The sequence below is a fragment of the Microtus oregoni genome, unplaced genomic scaffold (assembly GCF_018167655.1).
Source record: "Microtus oregoni isolate MIOR12 unplaced genomic scaffold, Mior012 000015F_ref0000493, whole genome shotgun sequence".
NCBI classification, from domain to species: Eukaryota; Metazoa; Chordata; class Mammalia; order Rodentia; family Cricetidae; genus Microtus; species Microtus oregoni.
In genome coordinates, this window is record NW_024543074.1 from 44,784,441 (window position 1) to 44,803,735 (window position 19,295).

At 47.1% G+C, this 19,295-nt stretch overlaps 1 non-coding gene across 1 annotated transcript; it reads right to left on the reverse strand.

Moving 5' to 3' along the window:
- Window positions 1-6,061: 6,061 nt before the first annotated feature.
- On the reverse strand, window positions 6,062-6,169 carry LOC121457235. The gene has a single exon (XR_005975727.1). It is a non-coding gene; the product is annotated as a U6 spliceosomal RNA (small nuclear RNA).
- Window positions 6,170-19,295: the final 13,126 nt, after the last annotated feature.

Genomic DNA, 19,295 nt, shown 5'->3' on the forward strand with positions numbered 1-19,295 from the left:
CTTTACCCACCGAACCATCTCTTTGCTTTTGAATTACATACTCAAGCCACTAAAGTTATCCAAAGAGAGGACTTTGGCCATTCGAAAGGAGCAGAGAGAGAATGGAGCTTGCCGTCCTCTACGGGGGAAAGCTTGGTGAAGGCTGGCAGTCCTTCCTTTCAGACCACTGTTGCAAAGATGGAGTTGCGGCTTTCCTCCTGAATGCCTGCATTTCACCTTTGCCCTACAGAAGCTCTTCCATTTGAGTCTAACAGTCAGCTTTCCTCCTCCAGCCAGACTCACAGCCCCAGGCCTGGGGTCTTCCTGGTCTGTCCTCATTTTTACATTATCTACAGGCCTTTGCACAAAAGAAGATGCATGACGTGAATGAACACAGGCATCTGTCTTCTGTCACCTCCATGGGATCTAACTTTCTTTCTCTGGTCTTTTGGCACTAAGATGAAATTCATATCCCCTACAGTTCATTTTGGTTCTCAAAATTAGAAACTAACTTAGAGACTGGGGAATGTGGCTCAGTTGGTAAAGTGATTGCCTAGCATGCCTGAGGTTCTGGGTTCCATTCCCAGCATTACCTGAAGTCGGGTATGGTGACACATACCTGTACTGCTAGCATAATGGAGGAGAGGGCAGGAAGACCAAAAGTTCACGGTCACTTATAAAATGTTTGAGGCCAGCCTGGATGGGATACATGAGACTCTGCTTCAAAAGAGAGAGAGAGAGAGAGAGAGAGAGAGAGAGAGAGAGAGAGAGAGAAGCCTAGTGTGCTGACACACACCTTTAATCCCAACACTCAGGAGGCAGAGGCAAGTAAACCTCTGTGAGTTCAAGGCCAGTCTGTTCCAGACCAACCAAGGTTACATGATAAGACCTTGTCTCAATGCCAGCCCTCTCAAAAGAAGGGAAACTAAGTCAGATCTGAACTGAACTGCATCTGTGTCCTGAGACGATTTTCTCCCACCCCGATGGTCAAGCTGCTCAGTTGCATTTGGGCTCTACAAAGAGATGAGGTCATGTCCGCAGAGCCCTCTGCTAACGCCATTCTTCCGTTCCAGCTAACACTCTCAGGCCTCTGCCGCGGAGGACTCAGATCACCAGGAACATCGATCCAGGTCTGGAGCTCTGGCCCGAGGCTGCGCATGAGAGCTGTGTGCTGGACTTTGGCACAGAACTGCGGGACAGCGTGCCATGTGCATGCCAGGCGCATGTGGGGTGAATTTCGGTTGTTGGCTCTGGAAACAGAGCCTAGAGGCTCCTGGGTTTACCGGGAAAACCTTTCTGTTTTTAACCCCAGGGCCTGCCCAGTTAGTCACACTTCACTCTTGAAACCTAGGTGTGAATATGTTGACTTACATCATTATCCACATGTTTTTTGCTTTTTGGTTTTGGTTTTGGTTTTTTAGGTAGTGCTGGCCTTGAGCCTTCTTTCTTTTTCATTTCTTTTCTTTATTTGTTTTTGTTTTTTGAGACAGTGATTCACTGTAATTTTGTCTGTCTTGGAACTCACTCTGTAGACCAGGCTGGGCTCAAACTCACAGATCAACCTGTCTCTACCTCTCAAGTGCTGGGATTTAAGGTGTACACCACCACTACTCAGCAGGCCTTGAACTTTCTTTGTAGCCAGAGATGACTTTGAACTTCGAATCCTTCTGCCTCCACTGGAACTACAGATGTGAGATACCACGCCCCATTTATATTAAGCTGGAAATAAATCCCAGGCTTCATGCAAGCAGGCAAGAACTCTACAACAGATCTACATTCCAGGGAATATTTTTTTAAAATTCTGCAGTCCCAGGAGTAACTGTGAACACACACACACACATCATAGAGAAAAAGAGAGTCTAATTAGTACCTTTTGGACTTGAAGAAGAACAAACTATAAACTGGGTGTGTTGACACACACTTTAATCCAACAGACTGGGAGACAGGCAGGGGGATCTCTGTGAGTTTGAGGTCAGCCTGGTCTACACAGTAAGTTTCAGGACAACCAGGGAGACAGACCCTGTCTTAACCACCACCCCATACACACACAAAAGCAAAAAATAAAACAAGGTCACACATCACTGTTGACTCTCCTGGCAAATCACCTAGCAAGACAAAAGGGGAATGTATGTGTGAACCGGGAAACATGAAGGAATTCTGGTACAAAGAGCAGTTGGCCCCAGCTACGCAGACAGCAAAGATGGAGCCCCAGACAAGTTCATTGCTCAACCTTGATTCCTCACGATAGAGCAGGGACACCTAGGTGCTTTGTCTATAACTCAGTGTCCCAGGGCTAGGAAAGCCAGAGCCACAGAAAAGCACACGTAATTTGAATGCCAGCAGCTGTCTGACTCCGGAAATTACCTCAGCATTCCTGACCTCCACTTCCTCATTGGTAAAACAGGGAGCCTGCTACATACCTGCTGGGCAAAGATGGACTAGGATATGCACACAGGTCTCCAGGTCTACTCTCTTAGTAGGCCATGAGTTAACGTGTTGCACACTCCCTACACAGCCTAACATCAGTCCTGGGGCAGAGTCCTATCTGGGTTCTGGTTCACACAAGAGGGTCCTCTATAGGTCCTGCCCAGCTTTGCCCCCAGCTTGATCCCCAACAGGGCCGAGCACCTCATTTTCAGTGGGATTGTAGATTGTGTAAGTCCTGGGGAGACAGTGCCTCTCCTCCTATCCCAGTCTACCACCCTGATGCTCCTGCCAGAAGAGGGCCTCTCGGTGACGCGGCATGGTGATGCAGGGACAGGTGAGACGCTCTCAGAGAAGGGTCTCCTCCTGCTGTTCCTGCACAGCTGTCCTGTGTCATTGGCTGTTTTCACGGCCTTGCTCTCTAGCCTTCTGGTCAATTTCATGAGCCACCAGAATTTAAGTACCATGTTCCTTCTAGGAATGAGGCTGGCAGAACTGGCTGCTTGCTTTCTGACTATGATGATTTCTTGGCTGAAATGAAGACAGCTTCTAACGCTGGGGTGCCGGTGTTAGGAGGAGGAACATGAGCCAGATTGTGGTATGCAGAGCTATGAATTCCCTGGGGCAAGCAGTGTGAGGGGGAGGCATGTGCCCCAGAAGCCCTGGGTTCAGGTAGCTTTCCTGCCCTTTGATGCGGCTGCAAACCCTTTCACAATTCTTACACAACCTCAAAACTCGGGAAACAGGATAAAGCCGGGGGCCAGCAGAACACTAGGAGGGCAAGTTCCTGGTTCAAAGTCATAAACACATGCTATAAAAAAATGAAAACAAGATTTCCCTTGATAAACACCAAATTCAAAGGCAAGAAAATGTGGATAGCGCTGGCTTTTTCCTACCCAGGCACCAAGGAAGGTTCCCTTAGACTCCGCCTTTTCTTCTTACATTAATGCGAGCCAAGAGACTAAGCCCATGTTGGCCAGGGTAGGCCTGTGTGGAGACTCAGCACGACAGGCTACCATGCCATAGCTGCCTGCCCTGGCTGTGGACTAAACTTCCTTTTTCCTTCCCTCCTCCATTGCAAACAGTGACGGTAATGACTGATCATGACGCTGAGTTACACAATCCCCAGCCAAGCTTCGCCTTCTCCGTGGACTCTTTCTTCGTATCCCTAAGTAGGAGCCTTGCTCCCGGGTCCCCATGACACTCTATGGCTTAAATGATAACTGTCCCAACAGGCTCAGGGGTTTGAGCACTTGCTCAGCACCGGGTGGCACTGTTGGGAAAGATTAAAGAACCATTAGAGTGGAGCCTCAGCCCAGCCCCTACTTCCTGTTCTCTCTTGATATGGGGAGGGGATAAAATGTGACAAGCCCTTTCCTGCTCCTGCCATCCACCATGCCTTCTGGCCAGCATGGAATGGATCCCCTTGAATTATAAGACAGAATAAATTCTTCCTTTCTGATATTGCTTTTATAAGGTATTTTTTAAAAGATTTATTTATTTAATGTACACTGGTGTTTTGCCTGTATATACTCTTTGTGAGGGTTTTGGATCCCCTAGAACTAGAATTATAGATAGCTGTGAGCTGCTATGTGGGTGCTGGGAATTGAACCCAGGTCCTCTAGTCTAGAAGAACAGCTAGTGCTTTTAAACCGCTGAGCCATCTCTCCAGCCCCTTCTGTCAGGTATTTTTTCATAGCAATGAGAAAGGAAGGAAAGCTGCCACATCGGTGACCACATGGTCATTCCTTCAGTGTCTATCTTGTTAGAAAACACTTCAAAGAACAACAGCCGTGTCCGGCAGGACCAGGCTGGGAAACGGGATCAGCGCTTGTTGTCTGGATGTGTGTGGACTGTCGCCCCATGTGGGTTCACAGTTGATAACAACGCTGCAGAGATGGCTTTGGCGGCTCAGACGCTATGATAGGCATATGTGTGCCTGCACACACGTGTCGCAGGGAGCATGAAGGGAAGTCCATACAGTGTTTCAGGCACCAAGGAGAAGCGCATGAATTGAATATATGAACTGTTTAGCCAGCAAGCAACTATTGAGGCCTGTGGACTGAGAGGGAATGTGAGGAGCAGAAGACACACGTCCCAATACCTGCCCCCAATGTCAACAGCAGTTTTCTCTCCACTGGGAACCATGAGCACTAATGCTCTCTGCCCTGGCACCAGCCTATATGAAGACCCTAGTGTGCCTCCGCTCATAGACTCCTCAAGGGGGAACATGCTTTAAAAAAAAATTACTTAGCTAGTTATTAGTATTATTGTTGTTGAGACAGGGTCTCACTATGTAGCCTTGGGTAGCCTGGAACTTAACATGTAGACCAGGCTAGCTTTGAAGTAGTGGAGATTTGCCTCCTTCTACCTCTTAAGTGCTCAGATTAAAGGCATATACCACCATGCCTGACTGGTACCGCTTATTTATTAGTATTATGATGATGATGATTATGATTATTTTGAGGCAGGATCTCACCATGTAGGTCTGGCTGTCCTGGAACTCACAATGTAGACCAGGCTGACCTTGAACTCACAGAGATTTGCCTGCACCTGCCTTCCGTGTGCTAGGACTAAGGCCTGTGCCAGTACACCCATCTAAGATGACATTTTAAAATTTTTATTTTATTTTATATGTGCATGTGCTTTGCCTACATGCATGCCTATGCCCCATGTATCTGCCTAGTGCCCATGGAGGTCAAAAAAAGGCCTCAGATCTCCTGGAACTGGAGTTACAGCTGTCTTGTGAGTCACCATGTGGGTGCTTGGAATTGAGCCCATGTCCTCTGGAAAAGCAGCCAGTACTCTTAATTGCTGAGCCATCTCTTTAGCACCCGGGAACAAACTTTTAACGCAACATTTGATCATGGGATGGCTATTTACTTCAGGTCTCCACAATTCTCTCTCTTTCTTTCTTTCTTTCTTTCTTTCTTTTTTTTTAAAGATTTATTTTTTATTATGTATACACTATTCTGTCTGCTTGGATGCCTACAGTCAGGAAGAGGGCACCAGATCTCATTACAGATGGTTGTGAGCCACCATGTGGTTGCTGGGAATTGAACTCAGGACCTCTGGAAGAGCAGCCAGTGCTCTTAACCTCTGAGCCATCTCCCCAGCTCCCTCTCTCTCTCTTTCTTGTTTCGTTTTTTGAGACAGGGTTTCTTTGTGTATGGAGCCTGTCCTGGAACCCACTCTGTAGACCAGGCTGACCTTGAATTTATAGAGATCTGCCTGCCTCTGTCTACCGAGTGCTGGGATTAAAGTTCTGTGCTGCTACCGCTCAGCCACAACTCTTTTTCTTTTTGTTTGTTTGTTTCAAGGTTTTCTTTTTCCTTGGTGTGTGCGTGTATGTGTGAAGGTGTGCGTGTGTGTGTGAAGATGTGCGTGTGTGTGTGAAGGTGTGCATGTGTGTGAAGATGTGCGTGTGTGTGTGAAGGTGTGCATGTGTGTGAGTGTGTGCGTGTGTGTGTGAAGGTGTGCGTGTGTGTGAGTGTGTGCGTGTGTGTGTGAAGGTGTGCGTGTGTGTGAGTGTGTGCGTGTGTGTGTGAAGGTGTGTGTGTGTGTGAGTGTGTGCGTGTGTGTGTGAAGATGTGCGTGTGTGTGTGGGGGCCAAGGCCAGAGGTAAAAAAAATCTGGTGTCTTCTTCAAGCATTCTCTATCTTTTTTTTTTTTCTTCTTTTTTTTCTCTTGTCATCCTTGCGCAGGGGCCATGCTAATCGTCTCTGTATCGTTCCAATTTTAGTATATGTGCTGCGGAAGCGAGCACAAGCATTCTCTATCTTATATTTTTAAAGATGAAGCTATTCTAGCATATGTGTATAAATGTCTTGCTGTAGTAATAAGAGCGGCGGGGCTGCGTCCCCGGCACCCGGCCGCCCACATGGCTAGCTCTAGCTTATGCCCCGAAATAATTACACGGAAACTGTATTCTTTTAAACACTGCTTGGCCCATTATATCTAGCCTTTTCTCGGCTAACTCTTGCACCTGGACTAGCCCATTTATTATAATCTGTGTAGCCCACGAGCTGGCTTACCAGGAATGATCTTAACCTGCGTCTGCCTGGAGTAGGAGAATCATGGCGACTCCTTGACTCAGCTTCTTTCTCCCAGCATTCTGTTCTGTTTACTCCTCCCACCTATGTTTTAACCTATGAGGGCCAAGCAGTTTCTTTATTGCTTAACCAATGAAATCAACAGATTGATATATGACACTCCCACATCACTTCCCCTTTTTCTATACCACCCTATTAATCATAATTCCAAACTGGTGTGGCATTGTTTGTGACTTACGCCTTCATCTTGCCTCCACGAATGTATGTACACCACACACTTGGCTGGGGCTTACAGAAATCAGAAGAGAGTTGGGTCCCATGGAAGTTTCAGGCTACTGAGACCATGTGGGTCCTGGGAACCAAACTCAGAATCTCTGGAAGAGCTCACTGACTCAACTAGCTGAGCTGGTGCGCAAGCGAGAGTGACCCCGATGTCCCCACCTCCCCAGTGCTAGGATTATAGATGCTCAGTGACTGCAGGAATCCCATCCCAGGTCACTTAGTGATGGAGGAAGGTCATTGGTTAAATAAAAAGAAACTGCTTGGCCCTCATTGGTTAGAAGATAGGTGGGAGGAGTAAACAGAACGCTGGGAGGAAGAAGAAGTGAGCTCAGACTCCACAGCTCTCTGCTCGGAAGCAGACGCCTCAGAGAGAGATGCCATGCCCCAGCTCCCAGGCAGACGCACACGATGAAGCTCCGACCCAGGATGGACATAGGCTAAAATCTTCCCAGTAAGCGCACCTAGGGGCGCTACACAGATGATTAGAAATGGGCTAAATTAATATGTGAGAATTAGCCTAGAAGAGGCTAGATAGAAATGGGCCAAGCAATAATTAAAAAAATACAACGTCCATATAATTATTTCGGGGCATAAGCTAGCCGAGCAGGTGGCCGGGGTGCTGGGAACGCAGCCCCGCTGCTCCTATTACTACAACTTAGCTCCAGCCCACTGCGAGTTGAGTTCTGAGACAAGGGTCTACGATGTAGCACTGGCTGGCCTGGAGCTCACAGAGTCTGCCTGGTTTCATATTTGAGTATTTTTATTTGCTAAGGTTACAACTTAAGAGGAGGGGAGCGTACTAGGATAGCAATGAATGTAGAGTGCATGCATTTTCGAAGGTGCTGGCAGCTCCACCATGGACTCAGCGGGGTGGAGTTGAGAGTGAATCATATGAAGAAGTGATATTGTGTAGCCTTGTGAAATAGAGTAGAGCTAGACATGTATCTTTAATTAAACTAAAAGGCACATTTATAAAAGTAAAGGGCTGGGGATGTATCTCAATGTTTATCTACCATATGCAAAGCCCTGGGCTTAGCCCATAGCAACACATGCACATACACACATGCATGCACCACACGCACGTACACACATGCACACACACACACACACACTCTCTCTCTCTCTCTCTCTTACACACACACACACGCACACATACACGCACACACACACGCACACCAGGTAAGATTAATTTCAATATATCAAGAGCTGGAACCATAGCTTGGTTGGTAGAGTGCCTGTTTAGCATTCACAAGATCCTGGGTTTGGTCCGGTCCCCAACATAACATAAAATCGGGCATGATAGTACACGCCAACTACCCAGCACTTAAGAAAGAGAGGATCTGAAGTTCAAGGTCATCCTCATCTACACGGAGAGTTTCAGGTTAGCCTATTCTCCCTGTTGTGACAGAACATATGGCAGAGGGCTGGAGGGACGGCTCAGCTCTTAGAAGCACTGCCTACCCTCACGGAGGACTCAGATCCGTTTCCGAGTATCCTCACCGGACAGCTCGCTCACTACCTGGAACTTCAGCTCCATTGGTTCTGACTCTGTCTTCTTGCTTCTGTCCGGGAAAGTCTGTGCTGCAACTCTGCAAATCAGGGCATGATTGCACAAGCTGCCAGCACTGCCACAGTCTGTGTTTGCTCTTTGTTCATGCTCCCTTGACCCAGTGCCTACGAAAGACTTATAATGGGCCGAAGCAAGACTCAATGCCTGGATGCACGTAGGACACATAGAGTCAAGTCTCTCTCTCTCTCTCTCTCTCTCTCTCTCTCTCTCTCTCTCTCATACACACACAAACACACACACACAGACGTGCGCGTGCATGCAAATAAAGACAAATATGTTTTTAGTGGAGGAGACAAAGAGATAAGAAGGGAAAGGAAAAAAATAACTCTTTAAGACAAGGTCTTGATAAATTGGCGAGACATCCACGAACTTGCCATCCTCCTGCCTCAGTGTCCTAGGTAACTAGTTACATTTTACATGCAAAGGCTCATTGAATCCTCTTACAATCCCATGAAACAGATAAGAAGAAAGAGTTCAGAAAGGTCCACTCATTTGTCCCAAGTTCCAGCCAGGATCCCCAAAGCTGGTGTTTTTAGCTCACCTCCTCCCTGGGCCTGTCCTTTCCCGAGCTCGTCGTGTGACTGCAGTACATGGTCAGAGACCAAGCCTTGCTCTTCTGGCAGGCATTTTTGCTGATACAGAGGAGTCATGGGCCCTTCAGGCCCAGGAAGTGCTCAACGTGCACTGAGTCAATCCCTAAGACTGTCACCTTTGTCTCCTTCAGTCCTTTACACGTTATTTCACAGGCACTGGCCAAGGGCAGGAGCACAATGCAAACTTGCAATGCTGATGGTTCGTGCAAGCCTGCACTGATGTCCAAAGTTGCGGCACAGACCTTCCTGAGCTGGGCAACAGACTCCCCTCTGACCAGCAAACTGTTAAACCTGCTTCCATTTTTTATTTATCTCTCTTTTCCACTTTGTGTGTGTGTGTGTGTGTGTGTATGTGATATGCATGTGTGTGTATACATGTGTAAGAGTGTCTGTGATCTAGTGCATTTACAGGCCCTGAGGTTGATGTCAAGAACAATTCTCAATGACTAGTTTACCTTATTAATTGAGGCAGGGTCTCTCAATCAAAGCCAGAGCCTGAGTATATGACTTGTCTTACTAGCCAGCTTGCTCTGCGGATCCCTTGTCTCTGCCTTCTAAGCCTGGAGTTACAGCTACTGCTTACTCAGGATTTTATGAAGGTTTCTGGGGGATCCAAGCTCTGGTCTTCAACCTTGCATGGCAAGCACTTTGCTGAGATGTCTCTCCAGCCCCCCTCCCCCTTTTTTGAGGCAGGGTCTCTCTACATAGTTTTGGATGTCCTGACTCACTTGGTAGATCAGGCTGACCTTGAACTCACAGGTTTCTACCTGCTTCTGTCTCCCTAGTGCTGGGACTAAAGGTGTGTACCATCATGTCAGCAAGAGGACAAGTTTTGGGCTCTCTTCTACCTGTCCATGGTTTCTGGGAACCCAATGCAGGAATGCACTTTTACACACTGAGCCATCTTGCTAGCCCATGAATATAAATTCATTGTTCTCACATCATCTAGAAGAACATCTAGCCAGGTAGTGGTGGCACACACCTTTAGTCCCAGCACTTAGGAGGCCAAAGCAGACAGATCTCTGAGTTTGAGGCCAGCTTGCTTTACAGAGTGAGTTCCAGGACAGTCAGAGATGCTGCACAGAGAAACCCTGACTCAAAAAACAAAACAAAAAGACAAGGTTTCCCTGTGTAATGAACCCATTTTGTAAATTCCTGTGAAGAATATAGCACTCTGTTCATGTCGAGATCAACAGGCTGGGGGGGAGGCGGGTCTTTTCGCCTAGGCTAACCAGATTCACAGGGCAGCTAAGGGTGATAGCATTAGGATGATGGCACCCACGTTAGAGATGGAACCGGCACTTTGTGCATGCTGGGCAAACACTCTGCCCACTGAACTACACCGCCAGCCACCTAGTGGGTTCCAGTCTGGAAAACCTCGTTCCAGCGGGCGGGGTCAATCTCCTGTCGGTCCTATAGTGTCAGCTGGGTGCACACACATCCGGGTGCACACACATCTGGGTGTGAGTGCAGAAGACAGCCTTGGCTATCTCTCAGACGCCACTCTTCTTGAGACAGGACCTCCTCCCTGTCTCCTCCTTACCAAGGAGGCTAGGCTGCCAGAGGTCCACCCATCTCCTCCTCCCCAGAAGGAGTACAAGTGAATGTCACTCTATCTGATTTTTCTTTTTAAATCCGAGTTCTGGGGGTCGAACTCATGCTTTTGGGACAAGTGCCTGACTAGCTGAGCACTTTCCCAGGCCTCCGCCCCAGCTTTCTGTGCAGGATTTTGTCAAAGGAGCTGCAGAGAAGACTCATGGAACCTCTCTGCGTTATTTGCTTTTGGGGACAGGTTTTTACTGTATAACTCAGATCCATCAACCTCTGCCTCCCTAGTGCTGGCATCAAACGCATGCACCACCCGGCACGGCTCTGCGTTCTCTCTCACAACTACCTATTAACCTCCTACATCATCTCAAAGTTGAGGTTTTAGAAAATCAAATCCCAGAAGAGATACTTTAGCCTTCCTTCGGCCAGATCACCCGGATGTGCATTCCTCCGCTGAAGGAACTTGGAGTGAATAAGGAAGGTGACAAGGTTTTATTGGAGCCGAGAACATTGGACTCTGTTCTTCCCCATGCAGGGCACCCAGCCTGCAGTCAGTGTTCAATAAATATTTATTCAGTGAACTCAGTGTTTCCAAGAGAGCCACGATGCCAGTCAGGCACAGGCTGTAAAGGACTTGTAACCCTTCCTGTCACAGCAGCGGGACAGGGAGAGACACCAGTACCAAAGGGATCTACAAACGGCTAAGCCATTCACAAAGCTCTTTCTTACTCTTAAAGCAACAGATGCCTACAGCACACAGCTGGCCCTGGTGCTCACGTCTAATTTGTTCATTTATTTGACAGCAAGTGCACTATGTAGTGAAGTAGGACAAAGAAGTACTGTGTTGGGCCATTCATAAAAATCTTGCTCTTTCAGGGGTCTGGAGAGAGGGCTCAGTGGCTATGAGCACTTACTGCTCTTCCAGGCGACCTGTGTTCGATTCCAAGCACCCATATGGTGGCTCACAACCATCTGAACCTCTAGTTCCAGGGGATCCAACACCCTCTCTTAGTCTCTGCAGGCACTGAACTCACAAGGTGCAAAGACAGGTCAAATGCTTGTATCACATAAAATTTTAAATCTTGCTCTCCTGATAGACACTAAAATAATCCGGGTCTTAATAAAAAATTGACTAATATGCTGGGCGGTAGTGGCACAGACCTTTAATCCCAGCACTTGGGAGGCAGAGGCAGAGGCAGGTGAATCTCTGAGTTCTAGGCCAACCTGGCCTACGAAGCAAGTTCCAGGTCAGCCAGACTGTTATACAGAGAAAATCTGTCTCGAAAAACCAAAATAAATAAATACATAAATAAAATGACTAATACAGTAATTCCCCCTTTAAGAGAAAAAAAGATTTTTATTTATGCATATGAGTGTGTCTCTGTGTGGGTGTGTGCCACGGGTCTGAGGGTGCCCTCAGGAGCCAGAGGAGGCATCGGATCCCCTAGAGTTTCATGTGGTTGTCAGCCTCCTGGTGTGGGTGCTGTGTACCAAACACACGTCCTCTGAAAAAGCAGTGCATGCTGCTAACTCCAGAACCACGTATCCAGCCCCATTCCCCATTTAAAAATATAGGGTCTCGTGTAGTCCCAGGCTGGCCTTGAAATCACCAAGCAGCTAAAGGTGACCTTGAACTTCTGATCTTTCCCTCCACCCCACAAATGCTGGGATTACGGGTGTGAGCCAGTTTATGTGTTGCAGAGAATAGACCCCAAGGCCTGAGCCTGTTGGGTGACTATCATCCTCTTTATCCTCAGTTCAGCTTTCTTAGTCAATAAAGTAGCAAAGCCTGGCACCGATTAAAGATGGGAGGCACAGGGCCCAGCACCGTGGAGGCAGAGGCAGGAGGCCACAGTTAGAGGCCAGCCTGAGCTACATAGTGAGTTCCAGGACAGCCAGGACTACACATAGAAATCCTGTCTCGAAGCCGGGCGGTGGTGGCGCACGCCTTTAATCCCAGCACTTGGGAGGCAGAGGCAGGCGGATCTCTGTGAGTTCGAGACCAGCCTGGTCTACAAGAGCTAGTTCCAGGACAGGCTCCAAAACCACAGAGAAACCCTGTCTCGAAAAACCAAAAAAAAAAAGAAATCCTGTCTCGAAAAACAAAAATAAAACATCAACAAAAAACCCATGAGTTAGGAAGATGACTCAGTCAGGGCTTGTTGTACGAATACCCCCAGCATCTGCGTGGAGAGCCAGGCTCAGTAGGCCACACCTGTAATCCCAAAACTGGAGCAAAGGCAGAAACAGCTGAGTCTCCGGAGCTACTGGACAGCCATGGCACCTGGGTCAGAAGCTCCAGGTTGAGCAGAAGACCTTGTCTCCGAGGACAGAGAAGGACGGAAGATACCCAGTACTGACTTCTGGCCTCCACACCCTAACACACAGAACCCCAAAACAGAAAATTTCTCCTTCTTTGCAGTTTCGTCTGTGTCAGAACTGTTTTTACCATGGGTCTTAGCGCCCTTAGCATGCGACTCTTCTCTTTCCGTAAGTAAGTCAAGACTGTTTGTTCCCCTTTTCACTGAAGGGGACACTCGGTAGCTTCTCAGACCTGACTGCATTCCGTGGCTCTCTTGCTCTGTGGAGCTGTGACTAAGTAGGCATTCTCCAAGGAAAGAACAGGGGGACAGCAGCAGTTAACTGAGCTGGCACCTGAGACAGAAGGCTTTACTCGGCTATTACGGAATACAGTTATAACTCTGTTTTTAAAAGTTTGTTTGCAGCTGAGCGGTGGTGGCGCACGCCTTTACTCCCAGCACTTGGGAGACAGAGACAAGCGGATCTCTGTGAGTTTGAGGCCAGCCTAGTCTATAAGAGCTAGTTCCAGGACAGGCTCTAAAACTACAGAGAAATCCTGTCTCAAAAAACCTAAATAAACAAAAGAATTTGTTTGCAATTTATATTTAGTGTATGGGTGTTTTCACCTGTGTATATGTACATGAGCCACATGTCCAGAAGAGGGCATTGGAGGCCCTGGAACTGGAGTTACAGATGGTTTGAGATGCCATGTGGGTGCTGGGAACAGAACCTGGGTTCTCTGAAGCACTCAGTGCTATTATCTGCTGAACCATCTCTCTAGCCCAGGAATAATTCTATTTTGCTATAAATTATTGCTCATCTCTTACTATGCCACGATACCTCACTTTGATTTTCGGGACAGGTTTCTCTGTATAGCCCTGACTTCCTAGAACTCGCTCTGTAGATCAGGCTGGTCTTGAACTTAGAGATCTGCCCGCCTCTGCCTTCCAAGTACTGGGATTAAAGGTGTGTACCACCACCATCCTGGCTATTGTGCCTCATTTGAACTGAACATCAAATTTACTGTTACCTGCTTGGAGAGTTAGCTGAGCAGTTAGGAGTGCACACTACTCCAGGACACCTGACAACCTCTTCTGGTTCTACACCCATTTACACACACCCACACATAGACACATACATACATATACTTTAAATTAATTTTAAAATATTTTTAATGATTCGTTCTTATTTAATGTACATTGGTGTTTGAATGTGCGTGTGTGTGTGTAAGAGTGTCAGATACCTTAAAACAGAAGTTACAGACAGGGGGGCTGGAGAGATGGCTCAGTGGTTAAGAGCATTGCCTGCTCTTCCAAAGGTCCTGAGTTCAATTCCCGGCAACCACATGATGGCTCACAACCATCTGTAATGAGGTCTGGTGCCCTCTTCTGGCCTGCAGACATACACAAGACAGAATATTGTATATATAATAAATAAATAAATAAATATTTAAAAAAAAAAAAAAGACAGTTGTGAGCTGCCATGTGGGCACTGGGAGTGGAACCCAGGTCCTCCGGAAGAGCAGCCAGTGCTCTCAACCTCTGAGTCATCGCTCCAGCACCCTCCCCCCCCCCATTTGTTTAAAAATTAGCATTACTGAACCAGTAGGAAGGCTTAGTAGGTAAAGGTGCTTGTTGCCTTACCCAATGACCTGAGTTCAGTCCCCAGAGCCCTCGTGGGGAAAACTTCTGCAAGTTTTCCTCTAAACGTTATATGTGCACAACAGCACATACAAATAAACGTACAAAGAAATGTAAAAACAACTTTAAAAACTAAATCTAAGCATTACCGTGAATATGTAAGCCCCACAGCTCGCACAGGGCTCAGGGCTGTATGTGGTCTTAGTCCTTCAATGTGGGGCTTGGAGCACACACACCTCACAGGGATGAGGGGCACAATGGAACCTGCGGCTGAGTGGCTCCCTCCCAGATGAAGAGACCCTGTTCCACTCCTCCACTTTGGTGGGGTGAGGACACCTGTATTCCTTAATAGTGTTTCATGGACTTTGTGTGTGTTTGCTTTGTTTTTGAAGAAACAGTTAATAGTAAAGCAAAATGTCTCACTATTGTCTCCTTCCGGCCAGTTTATATACCTAAGAAATACTTGAGGGACTGACAGTTTCTAAAGAATATTTAAATTTTTGTTTTCTTTGATTTTGTTGTTTTAGCTTTTCCAGACAGGGTTTCTCTGCGTAGCCCTGGCTGTCCTGGAACTCGTGCTGGATTAAAGGGTTATGACACCATGGTTGGCAACAATGTTTAACACCCAGGCCCGGGTAGGGAGACTGAGGCATGAGGGTAGAAGTCCATCTTTGGCTACAGATGGGACTTCCAGGCCAAGTCTGGGCTACATAAATCACTGTCTCAAAAAAAAAAAAAAAAGATATTTTAATTTCGTCTTTTTATATATGACTTGCTATAAAGTTAAAATGAAAGATGCTTACAGCAACGTTTATGGAAGCTAAGTCCCTCTCTCAAGCTGGTTCCCTTCTTCATGTAACTGAACACTGAACATTTTCTCCTTTCCCCCACAGAGCAGTTTGGCTTCCCCTCAGGCTGTCTGCAGTGAGCCCTGAAGAGAGCGGCCACTGCCCTTCCAGCCTGCACAAAGCGGTCACACACAGATAAGAGCAGGAAACTGGAGGTACCAGGGGCTCCATCCCGGAGCATTGTTCCTCTGCCTTCCGAGGCCCTGGCACAGTGAGGTGACTGCTTATCTCATCTGGACTAAATACCAAAGCCCAAGGCATCTATTTAAGGCAGTCGAAGCTTCCTCCTTGAATTTCAGATTTCTATCTCCAATGTCCGTTCTCATCCCTGTTCTGAAGTTGTGGCTTTTAGAATAAGAGTAACTGAAGCAGGTTTAGCATAGAGGAGGGGGTGGTGAGGAAGTGGGCACGCCTCAAATGTGTGAGAAACCTTCAAGTTTATAAAGTTAGGGGCTGCAACAGCCCCACAGAGTCACACTGCCTAGGGTATGAGCAAAACTACATTTACAAATGAATTGTAATGTTGTTTCCAGGTAGGCTTTCATATAGGCCAGGCTGTCCTCAAGCTCACTAGGCAGACCAGGATAAATGTGAACTCGGCTGAGTCAGGAAGATTGTGAGCTGGAGGCCAGCCTGGGCTACATGAAAGGAAAGGGGCTCAACTCTCCTTTCCGCCTAAAAGTGTTGATACATAATGCGTTGACAATGTTACACTAGTAAAATAAGATGTCCACCAAAGCGTGAGTCCTGAATGAGAATACGTGTAGGAGGTCCCAGAAGAGGCTAATTCCCGGACAGCGTAGAATGAGGCTTATCAGGGCAGGTGAGCACATAGTGAGTGACATTTGTTTGGTTTGAAGGAAAACTTCTGGAAATGTGCTGACCGGGCAATGGTGTGAATGCCAGTTGATGTCACAGACCCATACGCTTACATATGGACAGTGTGGTCAATTGTTATGACATATGTATTTAATCATAAGAGCTGAGAAGATGGCTGGGGGGGGGGTGGCTCGGCAGGTAGAGGCATCTGTCATCAAATCCGGCAATCCCCAGATTGAACCCTGGAACCCACAAGGTGAAAGGGGAGAATCAGTTCCTGAAAGTTGCCCTCTGACTGCCACACACATATGTCTACACACAGTAAGGAAATGTATTTTCTGAAAACAGGGTCTCACTATGTATCTCTGGCTGGCCTGGAACTCACTGTGTAGACCAAGTTGGCCTCAAACTCACAGAGACCTGCCAACTGTGTGCTGGGTTAAAAATGTGTGCCACCAAAATGATATAAACATAACTTTAAAAAAAGATAGCCATGCATAGGTGGTACACGCCTTTAATCCCAGCACTCAGGAGGCAGAGGCAGAGGGATCACTGAGTTCAAGGCCAGCCTGGTCTACAGAGTGAATTCCAGGATAGCCAGGGCTCTGTAGAGAGATCCTGTCTCCAAAAAAAGCCAAACCAAAACAAAATTAAAAAAGTGAAGAGACATGGGCTGGGGAGATGATCTAGCAGTCAAGCATCCTGGTTGCTCTTTCAGAGAACCGGAGTTCAGTTCCCAGCACTCTCGTGGTGGGAACTCCAGCTCCAGGAAATCCAGCACCCTTTTCCAGCCTCTCTGCTCTCTGGGTACCAAGAATGAAAAAAAAAAAAAAAAGATTTACGTCAACTGAAAAGACAATCCATAGAGTGGGGAAACATTTGGAACCTGTACTTTGAATAAACGAAGAATTCAACTCATAAAAGAAACACAAATGATCCAGTTACAAAGCAGGTAAAGAACCTGAAACAAACCTGACATATCCCTAAGATTTTATTTCTAATCACAAGCATCTGCTGGATCCCCCAGATTTACAGGTGTCTATGAGCAAACTCACAAGGGTGCTGGGAATTAAGCCCAGCTCCTCTGGAAGAGCAGAAAGAGCCCTCAGCTGCTGAGCAGTCTCCCCAACCGCAGAGAAGATATATACTAATATGGCCTACAGAGACCCTCCAGCATCATTGTCTTTAGGATGATGCTAACCCTCACCACACTGAGCTACTGCTTCACACGCCTCTGGCTGGCTGCGGGGAAACAAGGTCAAAGTAAGAGGGTGCAGGGATAGTGAGGCCTTCCTACACTGCTGCTGCTGCTTGGGAGAATAGTCCAGCCCACCCCCAAACGGCTAAAGAGACACTGTACATCTGCATGGTGACTGAGACCTATAACCCTAGCACTGGGAAGCGGAAGCAGGAAGATCACAAGTTTAAGGGTTTACATGAGGTACGGTGGTGTACACCTTTAATACCCATACTGGGGAGACAGAGGTGTGGGTATCTCTGAGTTCAAGGCCAGTCAGGGCAACATAATGAGACCCTGTCTTCTCAAAAAACAAAAGGAGACCGAATACCAAGTCAACAGTTCTCCTAGGGGTATAGCTAAGGGAAATGAAACACTGACTTCATTTGTGTTACTAATCGCAGTAACAAAATGCGGCTGGAACAATGAATGGCTCAGAGATTAAGGGCACTAGGACTGGGGGTGGGGGTTGTTCTCTGTGGGTACCAGACATGCACAAGATGCACAGATGTACATCTGGACAAAACACCCACACACATAAAGATAGTTAAAAAGCGAAATTAAGTACTTGGGGCTGGAGAGATGGATGGCTTAGAGGTTAAGAGCGCTTGTGGCTCCTGCAGAGGCTGCCAGATTCCACATGGTGGCTCACAAGCAAGGAAATCCAGGTCCAGGAGATCCAGCACCTTCTGACCTCCACACACACCAGGCAGATTCGTGGTACACTTACATACATGCAGGCAAAGCACTCAGACACATAAAGCACCTAAAAAACTTTTAGAAATCAGTACCTCTAAGTTGCTTTCACAGTGAAAACCCCACAGAGCCCCTGGGTCCAGATAAGAGCAGTCGGAGTAGACCAGTCACTGCCAGTGTCACTCAGTAGGAGCAGAATTGAGCCCACCTGGGAGAAGTCCAGGCACGAACTGAGAGAGACTGGCAAAATGACAAAAAGAAACAACAGAAACAATGACTCCAAACATCCTTGGCTTCCTTCCGTCAGGCCAGACCTTACTCAAATATGCATATAAAAATACCTTTAGCCAGGCGGTGGTGGCACACGCCTTTAATCCCAGCACTCGGGAGGCAGAGGCAGGCCTCTGTGAGTTCGAGACCAGCCTGGTCTACAGAGCTAGTTCCAGGACAGACTCCAAAACCACAGAGAAACCCTGTCTCAAAACAAAACAAAACAAAAAACCTTTAAAATCTTCAACCCAGGGCTGGGCTCAGAGGGTAAAGCCCTTGTTGCGCCAAGACTGAAGACCTGAATTCAAGCCCCAGATCCCACATGAAGGTGGAAAGAGAAAATGGACTCCAGAAATTGTCCTCTGATCTCTGCATGTGCACTGTGGCCCACATGCACCCTACACACACAAATACATTAAAAAAATCCTTAACATATATGCCTATGATCTCAACACCTGAGAGACGAAGGCAGAAGGATCAGGAGTTTAAGGCAACGTAGGGTTATGTAGTGAGTTTGAGGCAAGCCTGGGCTACATGAAACCCTGTCTCACACAACCAAAAAATACTGTAACCAAAGTAAAACCAAAGCTTAGGGTGTACAAAGGTACATTATATACCTATGTATAAGATTATGAAAGAAAGAAAGAACTTTTTAATTGAACACTGGGGACTGGAGAGATGGCTCAGTGATTAAGAACACTGGCTACTCTTCCAAAGGACAGGGTTCAATTCCCAGCATCGACATGTCAGCTCATAACTGTCTGCAACTCCAGTTCCAGGGATCTGACAATGTCACACAACCACACACACACACACACACACACACACACACACACACACACACAGGCAAAACACCAATACCCATTAAAAAAGGAGGAAGAGCAATGAAACCAAGCATGGTGGTGCACACCTTTGATCCCAGCTTAGGAGGCAAATTCTGAGTTTGAGGCCAGCCTGGTCTACATTGTGAGTTCCAGGACATCCAGGGCTACATTGTTGAGATCCTGTCTCAGAAAAAAAAAAAAAATGTTAACAG